The sequence below is a fragment of the Panicum virgatum genome, chromosome 2N, assembly GCF_016808335.1.
Source record: "Panicum virgatum strain AP13 chromosome 2N, P.virgatum_v5, whole genome shotgun sequence".
NCBI lineage: Eukaryota > Viridiplantae > Streptophyta > Magnoliopsida > Poales > Poaceae > Panicum > Panicum virgatum.
In genome coordinates this window covers 56290344-56301038 of record NC_053146.1, presented here as the reverse complement: position 1 = coordinate 56301038, position 10695 = coordinate 56290344, and the positions used below count along the sequence as shown (strand labels likewise).

At 55.6% G+C, this 10695-nt stretch overlaps 1 pseudogene; it reads right to left on the bottom strand.

Moving 5' to 3' along the window:
- On the bottom strand, window positions 1-3356 carry LOC120658288 (annotated as a pseudogene).
- Window positions 3357-10695: the final 7339 nt, after the last annotated feature.

Genomic DNA, 10695 nt, shown 5'->3' with positions numbered 1-10695 from the left:
TGAAGCTCCAAAAAATTTCGAGAACTTAAACATATGAGTAGCCTTCATTAGTTACACTGCTTATCAAAATTACATGTACAAAGAAAGAGGTATACAGGTTATCATCACTAGTTTTTTAAAACTTCCTACCCATAAGGTCATGACTCCTACTTTTTTCCTTAATAGATTGGGGTTCCTACTGTTAAGAAATAATAAAAGAAATCTTGTCCAAAGGCACAAACTGGCCATGCAATTTTTTCACATTTCATACTAGCCTAGCGATCAAACTTGATAAAGCGTTCCATGCTTCCCATGGATGAACCTCGTATCGATGGATGCCTATCAATTATTTGGGAAAAAATTGGTAGCTTTTCGACATGCTTCAATGCTGCCTCTGCAATACGCCGTGTTCTGGAATCACCATGTTGAAAAGAATGAACAAGTGCCGATCCCAAACCGCGATCAGTTGAAGCGGCTTTAGAAATCTCCTCCGAACACAGTATCCTCTCCACAGCCCACGTCACCCTGTGCTGAAGACTGCCTGTTGGGTTTTCCTTCCAGATGTATTGGAGCAATTCCACTAGCCCTATGGAGCACCAAAACTCCTTCTGCAATCTCCACTTCATCCTCGAGTAGGGTGCAAAGAGCTGCCAAAGCAGCTTCAGCTACCTTCTTGTTACCATGATTTAAACAATGAGCCAGCCACTCCACAGCTTTCCCTTCTAGGATACAGAAGCTGTCCTTAATCGAACAAACTCCAGAATGAACACAACAAAACTGAAAGCTCGGTTGTTTCCTCCCAAACAATGCAAGCTTAGATTTCTGTTCAGGTCCATCAAATTTCGGTGTGCTAGTCAGATATTTGGATTCTAACGAGAGATTCATTAATGCCCTTGCAGAGATCAATTGTACCTCGTCCTGACCAATTAACCGAAGCAAGCTGGTGAACAAGGCAGCAAGGTTGTACTCACGAGCAAGGGATATGCATCGGGGTTCATCTCGCAAAACATATGTTATCCTTGCAAGGACTTTTGCTAGGCCCTCAAGCACTGTATTATCATAAATGTCACTTCCAGCCTCCCTGCGACAAATGCTTAACACCTTACGAGCAACTATCTTGAAAGCACCTTGCTCCATTAGCTCTCTGGTGAGGTGCCTGTCCCTTTTAGGAAGGTTTGCCAGAATCTGAAGTGCAGCATGTTGCTCATCTGTGTTTCCATCATTTAGGAATGCAACTTCAACTAAGCAACCAAGCAGAGTTGGGCTCGCCCGGAAGACTTGCGCTATCTCATGATCCATGTGGAATGAAATTTTGTATATCAGCTTTAAAGATGCAAAACGGCTTTCCTGATGATCACTCTCAACAAATTGCACCAAGTTGGTGATAGCACCAGAAGATTTTATAGCCGAGACAATGGATAGTACTGTTCCTGTGGAGCTGCTCAGTGTATCAAAAAATTCAAGAAGCTTGCACTGTATTGGAGGTGAGGTGTTACTGATTAAATGAAGTAGATTGTGAACAATGTCTTCAGACACCAGAGTACGATCACCGTCAAGTGGTACTGTCCCAAAGTCAACACCAGATGCAACCAGATTAGCTAGAACTGCGGCTGCAGCCTCTTGCAACCTTGGCGGAAGGAGATTGGTGCGATTGATGGAGAGAACTCGGAAAAGAGGGAGAAGGACATTTTCCTCTATAAGAACCTTAGCGCTCTCAGCATTGGCGGATATATGCTCTAACACCTTGAAAACAACTTCTTTTGCTTCCAAGCTGCCCTTTTCAACAATATCAGCAAACAAGGAACCCACTCTTCGGGCCACTAAGATCTTCAGGTCATTAGACAAAACAATCTTTTCAAGAGATGATGCCATTAGCAGCTGCTTTTCTGGAGAACCTGATCAATTTCAAGGGGGGATAAGTATCATGGTGTAAGAAAGTTATTAATAACAGATAACCAAATATCTGTAGAGAACCATATATAAGCAATAAGGAAGGAGATGAACCTTCAATAAGCAGGTTAAGTAGAGGTTCCAGTCTGCCATTTTCGGCCATCTGCACGGCATTTTTCTCACACCTGTCCAGATTCTGGAGTGTCATTTCAGCCTTCTCAGCAACTGTTGGATTTTCAGCTTTGCTTCCAGCCACCTTGCCCAAAATAAGCACTGCTCCATTCAATTCGCTTATCTTTCCGCACACTACTTCAGATTTTGAAAGGTCGCACAATGCAGAGACGGCCAATTCCCTCTCCTGACAATCTTCACAATCGATGAACTTGATGATTGTTCGAATGGTGTCCCCTTCAGAAACAGCTTCCTACAAAGGATGAAGACATGTTGTCAATACTAGTATCGTACATCACGTTATCATACACGGTGTTGTTGCATCCCCTTCCACCTACCCTGTCTTGATCAGTTTCTTTGGCAAACTCCTGAATAGCTTCCAGCGCTTTGAGACGCACCACGGCGCTGCCACTCCTCAGCATGCCACCGACCATCTGCATCATCCCCTCGCCGCGCACAGCGCGCCTGCACGCCCTCCCCCAGCTCCATCCTCGCACGGCACAGCCTAACGCCTGCACGGCCTCTTCCTCCGCGGCGTCCTTGGTGAGCCACTGGCAGGCCCCGCGGAGCTCGTCCCTCTGCCGCCTGTCCGTCCACTCCCCGATGGCGGCCCGCAGAGCCAAGACGGGCCTCAGGTCCGCCCTGCGCACCTCCTGCATCGCGATCGGGCAGCACGGCCCCCTGCCGAGCTCGCGGCACTCGGAGAACCACCGGGCGATGGCCTCCCGCTCGTAGGCGTGCCCGGTCTCGATCACCACCGGGTCCCGCATCACCTGCATGGTGATCGGGCAGAGGAACGCCGACAGCACCCCGTCGTCCTCGTGCCCGTCGGAACCGCCTGCAAGTCGGGTTCAATTGTTCAAAGAAACAGAGGTCCACGTGAGCACTCCGTCGAGCAGCATGAAGGCGCGCCGAAGTGTGTCTGCGATCCGTGAAGCGACGGATCACGGCTCGTGCGTGCGAGTGTGTACCTTCTTCTTGGCGCTGCGAGCCTTGGCGGTGCCGTTCCATGTGCCGTGGCTCGGGGAGGAGGAGGAGGATGCCGGATGATGCCGCCGCGCCGGGGCTGGGGAAGCGGGAGGGAGGAGCGGTGGGCGCTGGACTGGTTGACTCGGCGGCATTGGGTTGGATTTCGCGTGGTTTAAAGAAGAGTTGAAGAAAGGGAGTGGGGTTGGTTGGCTACTTGGCTGGCCAGTGCCCCAGCGCGGACGGAGACGCCGGCCGGCGGGGTCGCGGCGGTGACGACGCACTGACGCGCGGGGTGGGAGCCAGTGGAGTCGTGGGAGCCGGTTGACGGTGGTGGGCCGCGGCCGTGGGGAAGGCGGACGGCGAGAACGAGCCCATGCGAGCGGGGCATTCGGTGATGTGAACTGATCCGCTGCCAAGGCCGCTGTAAGAGCATCTCCAAGAGTTTGGCAAATCGAGTTGCTATTTTTGATTTTTGGTAAAAATATTAAAAATACTTCTCCAATAGTTTGACAAAAGACTTAGCAATTTTTGGCAATTTGGGAAAAACCAGCCTCCAGCGCGTAAATATACGCGCGCTGGCATCGTGGTTTCTAGTCAGGTGGGAGGGTGAAAAAAGAAATAAATAATAAAGAAGAGTTCCTGATTTAATTTTTCAAGAGGTGGAAGGGCATAAATATAATTTTGTTTCTCTCTCAGGGTTCCTGATGTAAGTTATATCTGGATTTGGCAAGTGAATTATGCCAAACTGTTGGAGATAACCTATTTTTTTACTTGGCATATCTTTTTAGAAGTTGACAAAACATAAGATATGCCAAGTAAAATATGGCAAACTCTTGGAGATGCTCTAACAATTTTTTTATGCCGGTTTCGTACGTGGATCATGGAGAACATTCGTCCATCTCGGCATTGACCGGTCGTTCACGAAATTACCGAGTCACCGTCGATTGCCAAGTGCCCAAGTGGCAAGTGGCGTATTCTTTGTGGTTGAATTTTGTCGGTGACCACGATTAGGGGCACCCTAATCGGGGTAGTAAACTCACCCTAAAAACGAAAACAAATGTTAGGCGACTGAGCCCACGAAAGCTCACGGCCTCCTTTCAATCTGGAAGAAAGGAAAGGACACAAAGAAGCCCAGCATGCGGCCCATCTACACCCCCTTGGACTCGCGAGGTGATCTCCATCTCGCTCGAGGGCTCCCATCGAGACCCTCGACCGCGCCCCGCGTCTCCGCATCGCTCGAGGGTAGCGAACCTACCTTCGAGCAGGCAAACCATCTCCGCCTCGCTCGAGGGTAGCGAACCTACCCTCGAGTAGGGCGAATCATCTCCGCCTCGCTCGAGGCCACCCTTCGACGTAAAGGACAAACAACCCTTCCGCTCACCCACCCGTCGTATGGAGGCATTGAACGCCAACCACTCCTCCACAGCGCCCAGGACAGACGACGTCAGGCCGCCATTCCCCACAGTGGCTGTGACCGGAGTCCCGTCCGCCAACTCCGGTCACTGCTCCGCCATCCCGGACACTGTGGCAGCACCGTGGGAACCTGCGACACGGGACGAGACGTGCTCGGCACAGCTCCCGTTACTATTCTGCCAACTCCGGCTGTCCGGACTCCACCTCACCACATCTATGGCCCCGGACCTGCCTCCTGCTCGGTTAGGGGTCCGGTGTCACCACGTGCCCCTCAAGGAGGGACGCTCAGCACTAGCAGCCGGAGGCCCGAACGTCCCCCCTCGAGGGGTCCGGGATCTCCATGTGACTCCCGGACCTCCTTAGTGCACACGCTAGCACTCCGTCCAAGGGGGGGTCCGGGATCGCCACGTGCTCCGTTACCACTGGTGCACATATATATGGAAGACCCTGGCCTGCAGGGCCCACGGAACGCCACCACGCCACGTTTGGAAGATTGTACACCCTACAGCGACGACCACGCCGCCTGCTGGGGCTGGCAGGACGCTGGCGCAATCTCCGCAAGATCAAGGACGATTGCCACGCCCGACGCCATGCCCCACAGTGTACTTCCTATAGTATTCGATCACTGCACCCCCGCGACTTGGGGGAAGGACGATGACTTCCACGATCCCCTGTACACGTACACCGTCCCTCCTTGTGTCTATAAAAGGAGGAGGCGGGCTCCCTTTAAGGGGGGCTATGATGTCGGCAGCATCGCGCGATCAGACCCACTCGACAGAACGCAACGCTCAACCCCACTAAGCACCCGATATTGGCACTCGCCTCAATCAACTCCTCCTCTAACAGAGACCTGGGAGCTTCCCTCCCTCTCTCGCCGCGCCTGTACCCCCTACTACAGGCACCTCCGGTGCAAGATAATACAGTGCCCTCGCACACCCCTTTGCTGGACGTACGGCCCCGCGGCCGGAACCAGGATAAACCCGTGCGTTACTGTGTTGCCTCTTGCATCAACATCTGGGACGAGAAAACACGCAGCATTACTAGTTGGGATCCGGACCGCTGGGTCAGGACACCGACAGTTGGCGCGCCAGGTAGGGGCTCGCTGCGTGACATTTTCTCCTTTGTTCCCATTTGATTTCCAGGGATGGCGTGCAGATCCAACCCATTCCCCATGGGCGTCGCGGATCCGCTCCCAGTAGGATACGTGATCTGGTTCGGGAGTCTTGAGTTCAGAGCAACCGGCAACGTTTACCTCATGGAGCTCCTCTCGCCCAGACGCAACCCGGACACTCCGACTTCACCAGCCCGGCGCAAAAGGCGCCCGGGCCAGCATTCGCGACAAGCGAGCGTAGAGCGGCGCCGGGCGGCGCGCCTCAGCTCCCCCACGTGGGTTGAGGTAGCCATGTTACGGCTCAGTGTCGCGGCCGACGGGGCCATCGCTTCGTCATCACGTGCTTCGGCGTCAGCTACGCCGACACCATCATCGACTGCAGCCCTAGTGCCTCCAAGGGGGGGGCGCGACTGCGCCGTCGCCCTTCCCCCATCGGGATGCGCAACGCTGCCTCCTACGCTTCTTCGTCCAGCACCAACTTCGCCGAGTATGAGGATCTACCGGGTCATCACCTCCTGTCGATCTGCAGCCTCATCGCATCATTATCTCCTAACGACTCCTACCCCGAGACGGCGAGCTCGATCGCCGACGACATCAGCTTCTTCATGGACAACTTCACAGCCGAGGAGGCCGAGGACTACTCCGGGGTCCACGACCCCGGCGCTTTCCGCTCGTTCCAGCTGGCGATGGCTTACTGCCTCACATGCTCCGAGGACTCCAACGAGGGGGATTACGATCCCGCCCGGGAGTGCTTCATGGTCCAGCTCGCGGACGGGCAAGAAGACAACGCTCCGGATGATGACAGGAACGGAGGGGCAGACGCGCAGGCAAACCAACCGGTGGCGCCGGCTGTGGCCTCTTCTTCTTCGTCAAGCTCGGCAGAGCAGAAGGCACAGCTGGCGCAGCTCAAGGAGCTTCAAGCCAAGCTCGACGAGCAGCGTCGGTAGACTCAGGAGTTACGCACCGCACTCGAGCAACAGCGCACCACGCGTGGCGCACTTGCCCAGGCGGCGGCACGCGTTGCTCGGGAGCGGATCCAAGCCGACGACAACATCGACAAACCTCCAGAATTGAAAACAGACGGCGAAAAACTTGTCGCTGCGGCCTACCTACTCCAAGCGATGCCCGAGCCGTCGACTACTTCGGGTCGCAACCTGCGCCGCGAGGCACAGGCGCTCATCGAGCAAGCTGCTGTGCAGCAGGCCGAGAGCTCTGCATCACGCATGCGCTCGATAGCCCCGAAGCAGCCCGGTGGGACTGCACGTCAGGACCACGAGGCTTCGGTGCACACTCCGCCAGGGGGGAAAGGAAAGGCAGCCGTAGCGCATGACGCGAAAGCACCCTCGGTGCACGACCGCATCGGGAAGGCTCCCGCAAGGGAGCGACTCCATGACACGCGTGGGCATGCCGTCGACGGCGACGCCCGCTACATCATCAATGGCAGGAAGTACACCCCTCGACGGGGTGGACGCTTCGACCCCGAGAACGACAGGGGTGAGTCACCAGAGCCTCCGGGCACCCAGGTGTTCATCCGGGAGATTCGAACCGCACCTTTTCCCCCGCGCTTTCGACAGCCCACCACCCTCGTCAAGTACTCGGGCGAGACCGATCCCGCAGTCTGGCTCAATGACTACCTTCACCTTGCTGACGCTACACGAACGTGGCTCGAGCACTTGCCCACGGACGAGATCCACAACTGGGCCGACTTGGTCCAGATCTTCGTGGGCAACATCCAGGGCACGTACGTGCGCCCTGGGAACTCTTGGGACCTCAAGGGTGTCGCCAGAAGCCCAATGAGTCCCTGCGCAACTACGTGCGGCGCTTTTCCAAGCAATGCACCGAGATCCCCAGCGTCACCCACGTCGAGGTCATCAACACCTTCCTCGAGGGCACGACGTGCAGGAACCTGGTGCACTAGCATGCGCGAAGCCATCCCGCCAACACCAATGAATTGTTCGACGCTGCCACCAACTACACCGCCGGCGAGGAGGCGGTTGGTGCCATTTTCGATGACAAGCCAAACAAGCGCAAGGAAGATGTGCCCGTAGAGAGCGGTAATGCCAAGATCAACTCCCCCGCCAAGAAACAAAAACGGGGGAGGAAAGGGAAGAAGCAGGCCCCACCAGTCCAGCGTGGACCGGGGCAGGCAGAAGAATCCGACGAGGCCTTCGTTGCCGCCCCGGACCGCAAAGGACCTCGAGGCCCCCCTCGAGGTGGAGGTGGTCTATTCGATGACATGCTCAAGAAGCCGTGCCCTTACCACAAGGGCCTGGTCAACCACACCCTCGAGCAGTGCGAAATGCTCAAGAAGTACTACAACTGCGTCGCGCATCGCGACAAGGACAAGAAGAAGGATGCTGGCGACAAAGGTGGAGATGACGAGTTCCCCCCCGGTGGAGAATGCCTTCTTCATCTTTGGAGGGCCAACGACGAACATGACCTCTAGGCAGCGCAAGCGTGAGCGCCGGGAAGTCTTCTCCGTCACCAAGGCCACGCCATCCTACCTCGACTGGTCGAAGGACACCATTTCCTTTGGCCACAAGGACCACCCCGACTACGTCCCGCACCCGGGACGGTACCCGCTTGTTGTCGACCCCATCATCGGTAACACCCGCTTCTCCAAGGTGCTCATGGACGGAGGCAGCAGCCTCAACATCATGTACGCCCACACCCTGGAGCTCATGGGGATTGGATTGAACAAGCTTCACCCCAGCAAGTCGCCATTTCATGGCGTTGCACCGGGGAGGCGAGTCCAACCCCTCGGCCAGATCGATCTACCCGTCTGCTTCGGCACGGCAGCCAACTTTCGCAAGGAAGTGCTCACCTTCGAGGTGGTGGGGTTTCGGGATCCTATCATGCCATCCTTGGTCGTCCCTATTACGCCAAGTTCATGGCCATCCCCAATTACACCTACCTCAAGCTGAAGATGCCGGGTCCGAATGGTGTCATCACCGTCGGCACTTCGTTCGAGCATGCCTACGAGTGCGATGTCGAGTGCGTTGAGCACGCGGAGGCTCAAGCGGAGGACGAGGCCCTCGCAGCCACTCATGACAAAATGGCAAGCGAGGCCTTGGACTCCACGCACCGACACGTGGGAAGCTTCAAACCCGCTGAGGGTATCAAGAAGGTGCCCCTCGACCCGAATCGCTCCGACGACAAGGCATTGCAGGTCAGCGCCACCCTCGACAGCAAATAGGAAGTGGTGCTCGTCGACTTTCTCCGCGCCAACGCAGACATCTTTGCGTGGAGCCCCTCGGACATGCCTGGCATACCGAGGGAGGTCGCCGAGCACTCCCTTGATATCCGACCCAATTCCAAGCCGGTAAAGCAGCGCCTGCGACGCTTCGACGAGCTCAAGCGCCGGGCGATCGGCGAGGAGCTGCAGAAATTTCTGGCGGACGGATTCATCAAGGAAGTATTCCATCCCGAGTGGCTAGCTAATCCTGTATTAGTGAAGAAAATGAATGGGAGTTGGCGGATGTGCGTAGACTACACTAGTTTAAATAAAGTATGTCTGAAGGTTCCTTTTCCTTTGCCACGCATTGATCAAATTGTAGATTCAACTGTGGGATGTGAACTTTTATCCTTTCTTGATGCTTACTCCGGTTACCACCAAATTAAGATGAAAGAGTCCGACCAGCTCGCGACTTCTTTTATCACGCCTTTCGGCATGTACTGCTACGTCACGATGCCCTTTGGCCTCAGAAACGCCAGAGCTACATATCAGCGGTGTATGCTCCACGTTTTCGGGGACCATCTCGGGCGGAACATAGAGGCATATGTTGATGACATCGTTATAAAATCCAGGAAGAAAGACAATCTGGTTGCCGATCTCAGGATCGCATTCGATTGCCTAAGGGCTAAAGGGGTAAAACTTAACCCCGAGAAGTGCGTGTTCGGAGTCCCTCGAGGCATGCTCTTGGGCTTCATTGTCTCCCAGCGGGGCATCGAACCCAACCCTGAGAGAGTCTCGGCCATCACTCGAATGGGACCGATCCGAGACCTAAAGGGGGTACAGAGGGTCATGGGATGCCTAGCGTCCCTCAGCCAATTCGTCTCGCGTCTTGGTGAGAAAGGCTTACCCCTGTATCAACTCCTGAGGAAAACCGAGCACTTCACGTGGACCCCCGAAGCTCAAGAAGCCCTCGATAGGCTGAAGGCATCGCTCACTCACACCCCCATTCTCACGCCACCCGCGGATGGCGAGCCCCTCTATCTGTACATAGCCGCGACGACCCAAGTGGTCAGCGCGGTGGTCGTTGTCGAAAGACAAGAGGAGGGCCATGCTCTGCCTATCCAACGGCCGGTGTACTACATCAGCGAAGTGTTGTCTAAAACCAAGACACGCTACCCGCAGATTCAGAAGCTGCTATACGCAGTAGTTTTGGCATGGCGCAAGCTGCGCCACTACTTCGAGGCCCATCCCATCACCGTGGTCTTGTCTTTCCCTCTGGGAGAGATAGTCCGCAACAGGGAAGCCAAGGGTAGAATTGCCAAATGGTCTGTGGAGCTGATGGGAGAAACTCTCACATACGCTCCCCGCAAAGCGATCAAGTCCCAAGTCTTGGCAGACTTCGTGACTGAGTGGACGGACACTCAGCTACCCCCACCACAAATCCAGGCTGAATGCTGGACCATGTACTTCAACGGGTCGGTGATGAAAACCGACGCCGGTGCCGGTCTCCTCTTCATCTCCCCCCTCGGAGATCACATGCGATACGTAATACGCTTGCACTTCCCTGCGTCTAACAATATGGCGGAGTACGAGGCCCTCCTTAGTGGCCTCCGCATCGCCATTGAGCTCGGCGTCAAACGCCTCGACGTGCGCGGTGACTGTCAACTCGTCATCGACCAAGTGATGGAGGCATACTGCAAAGCAGTACGCCGCCTCGAGGTCAATTTCGACGGCCTAGAACTCAATCACGTCCCAAGCAAGTACAACGAGGATGCCGATGAACTGGCCAAGATCGCGTCGGGGTGGACCACCGTCCCCCCGAACATCTTCGCTCGCGACGTCACCAAGCCCTTCGTCGAATTCAAGAATCCGGCGGAGCCAGGCCCCTCGAACGCCGGGCCCTCCGGCGGGAACCCCCCGGCGGACGAGGCCGAGCCCATGGACATTGGCTTCGGGACCTCCTCCGCGGACGAGGCCGAAGCAATGG